General features: G+C 50.4%; 1 protein-coding gene across 1 annotated transcript in view; it reads right to left on the minus strand.

Annotated features, from left to right (window-relative positions):
- ZNF260 (zinc finger protein 260) overlaps positions 1-1036 on the minus strand; it is a 10532-nt gene extending 9496 nt beyond the window's left edge. Inside the window, exon 1 of the mRNA XM_011381717.2 lies at positions 634-1036. The gene's annotated coding sequence lies outside the window, so the exon portion shown is untranslated. The remainder of the gene's footprint in view (positions 1-633) is intronic.
- Between the last annotated feature and the right edge of the window lie 2371 nt (positions 1037-3407).

Genomic DNA, 3407 nt, shown 5'->3' on the forward strand with positions numbered 1-3407 from the left:
CCTGTAGTAGTGTAAATTACCTCTTAAAGCTACTCCTTGGTCCGGGGCTTCTCAAAACAGCCTCACCCAAGTTCCTCCAAAGACTTAATTAAAGTCAATCTCTACGGGGCCCCCAATAAAGAGTTTTTCGGAAATCCCTTCCACCCCAAAATTTACTGATTTTATTTTCTATACAACTCCGCTTTTATGTAAAAATCGCTTTAAAAATTATCGCTCGATTGCTTAGCCGTCTTCCTTTAGCTTTCAGAGAAATGAATGTTCCAGGAAGGTGCATACGTATCATCATTATTTCAGAAACGAGAAAGGTGAGGTTTAGAAGTTGCTGCCCCACAGTGCTCACAACGCCATCCATGCTCACAACGCCATCCATCCTCACAACCTTGGAACCACGCGGTTTTTCGCGCAGGCTGTTAAGTCTACCACCCTGTCACCCCCCCCCCCCCCTTTACACTCTGGGTCCCCCAGCCGCGACCCGCCCCGGTTTCCTCGTGTAACCCTGCCCCTCCACAGCGGCTTCGAACCCCGCACGTCACCGGCGATTCCTCCCCCGCCGCTTCCCCGACCCGGTACTGAGCCCAGAAACCCGGGCCCCAAGGCCGGACCCGCGCCCGGAGGAGCCGACCCCACACTCACCAGCAAACAAAGACCGCGATGGCGAGCAGCACCGTGTGCGCCTGTGCACTGCCCGGGCCGGGGCGCCCTCCCGGGGCTGGGGCGCACTTCCGGGGCCCCCACGCCGGAGATCGGGACCGGAGGGAGTCAGCTGGCACTGTTTCGACGACGGTGGACCGCGAGGCCCAGCAGTTCGGTGGCCGGGTCGGCTTTCCGCGCGCTCCCGCCTCCGCCGGGCTTCGCGGCGCTGTCTCCTGGGGGGAGGCAGCGTGAGGAGGCCGCGGCCGGCTCTCGGCTGACGTCGGGGCGAGGCTGCCGCTGGACAGGGGCAGGGAGTGGTGTGCTCGGGCGGAGAAGCTCGGTTGCAGCACGCCGGGCCGACGCCGACTGGGAGCCACAGCGCTGCGGGCCCGGAGCGCCCGGCGGATCCAGCGCCTCCTAGTCGGGCGCGAGCGCCGCGCGAACTACATTTCCCAGAGGGCGCTGCGCCGGCCGCGCCGCCGCGACGTCGCGCCGGGACGCGGTGATTCGACTCGGGCCGCGTCCGCTGCAGGCGCGGTGCCCGAGTGGTTCCCTCCGGCCGCCGACCCGACCCGGGGAGACCGAAAGTGGAAAGTCCAGAGCCTTGTGTGTCAGGGTGACAGCGTCTGGTCCCGTGTGTGCGGGCGTGAGGAGCGTTCTGCAGGTGCGGCCGTGAATCCCTGTAGTATGACCGTTACCGTTGGACCGTGTGTGCGGGTGTGCGCGCCTGCGGGTTACCCGTGACCGTGTCCCTGTGGCGGGTGTGTGATTGCGACCGTGTACTCCTGTTTCTGTGCACGTGTAGGGAGCTTTGTGGCTGTTCTGTCACCAAGGCCCTGTGGGGATTTTGACAGCAGCACTGTGTGGGGAGGGGAGGGAGCGGGTTTGTGACTGACGGTGTTTGTGTCTAGTGGCGGGCGTGTGCCTGCAGCAGTGTGTGTGTGTGTGTGTGTGAGACTGTGACCGTCCAGTTTGTGTCAGTGACTGTCACATAGCCATATGTTGAAGCAGAAGAGGGCTCTGCCCCTAGACAGTAAAGACCCTGACTCCTCTCTGTGACACTGAGCTTGACGTAGAAGCCCCATTCTCCTCTGTAGCCCTTCTGTGACGGAGGGGAAACCCGAGCAGGATGACCTTGTCATCTGGGCCCCAGAAAGATTCCTTGTCTCCCCCCCTATCTCTATCCTTCTCCGAATTAGCTCTCCGGGGGAAGAGGAAAAAATGGTTGTGACATCAAAAAGTCATGTTTAAGGTGCACTGGTACTTTCTCTTTGTTCTGGAACTACTTTATTTTCTCAGGATGTGATTCTTTTTCTTTCTTTTTCGGCAACACCTAACAAAGACCCATCGAATAACCTAGAACCTACTATTTCTCTTTGGAAATATCCAGAAGCCTAATTTACCATACTCATATTTCTTATGGCTTCAGGCTTCTGGTCAAGATTGAGGAGTAGGTAAACGCTGTGCTCGCCTCTCTCACCACATCAAAATTACAACTAAACTACGGAAGAGCCATCATTGGGAGTTACCTGAAGTCTGGCCGAACAGAAGTCCTACAGCTGGGAACACAGAAGAGGCCACCTCAAGACTGTTTAAAAAGTAAGTAAAATATGGCAAATGATTCAGGTTTTCTTGTGTGCAGAATATTTTGGTTTTACCTATATACACAAATGTAAACATGTAGATACATATGCACATGTGTATACACATATACTTACATATTTTATATTTTCATTTAGGTGATACTGTAACTTCCCACATAATTGAATGATCTTTGAGAATATTTTTAATATTAGATACTATTAGTTGTTTTGTCATGTGTGACCAACCCAATATCCATTCTTTCTTGCTATAAAAATTCTCATTTTGTTTGAAGAACTGTGCTCAGCTTAAATAAAGACAGACAAACAAAAACCCTACATGTTCTAGCTTCCCTTATATCTGTAAACAAAAGTTGTTAGATTGGGCTTTTCAGACAGTTCCAGACAGGTATGAGGTGGAGGCAGGGCACGCTCAATGGGCATGAGTTCTTCAGGCCCTCTTCCTTTCCCCTTCCTGCCTGGACTGTGGCTGTGGTGCTGCATATGGAGCAGCCATCTTATAAACATGTATTTTCTCAGAAAGGAAGGCTATGAGAATTTACACTATTATGTTCATTCGAAATTGAGGATTTTAATTTGCATATGTTCTGTTGACCTTAAAACAGTTATTTTACCAGCAAAAATGGGTTTATTCAGGAATAGCAAAGAGTTGCAATTTGGGACATATAAGCTATGGCAAAACATGAGCAAATCTGTAGAACAAATAATCCGTATTTGTGCCACTGATTAGAAATGCCACCTTTATAATATCGATAGTACTATATTCCCTTCTAAGTTTAGTTAACATCCACCCCTGCACAGTTACAGGGTTTTTTTTTTGCTTTTATCGAGGAACTTTTAAGATCTACTCTCAGGTGCTTTCACATATACAGTGTGGTAGTCATCAGGCTGTACATTACACTCCTAGGACTTATTTTTCTTATGACTGGAAATTTGTACTTTTTGACTATCTGCACCCATTTTTCCTATCCCTCTGGCTCCCACCTCCGGCAATGAGCAACATGTTCTCTGTATCTATGGGTTCAGATTATTAAGAGTCCAGATATCAGTGAGATTTACAACATATTTTTTTCCTCTGACTTATTTCACTTAGCATAATGCCTTCAAGGTCCATCCATGTTGTCACAAATGGCAAAATTTCCTTCTTATGCCTGAAAATATTCATACATATAT

This window comes from Pteropus vampyrus, unplaced genomic scaffold (assembly GCF_000151845.1).
Source record: "Pteropus vampyrus isolate Shadow unplaced genomic scaffold, Pvam_2.0 Scaffold448, whole genome shotgun sequence".
NCBI classification, from domain to species: domain Eukaryota; kingdom Metazoa; phylum Chordata; class Mammalia; order Chiroptera; family Pteropodidae; genus Pteropus; species Pteropus vampyrus.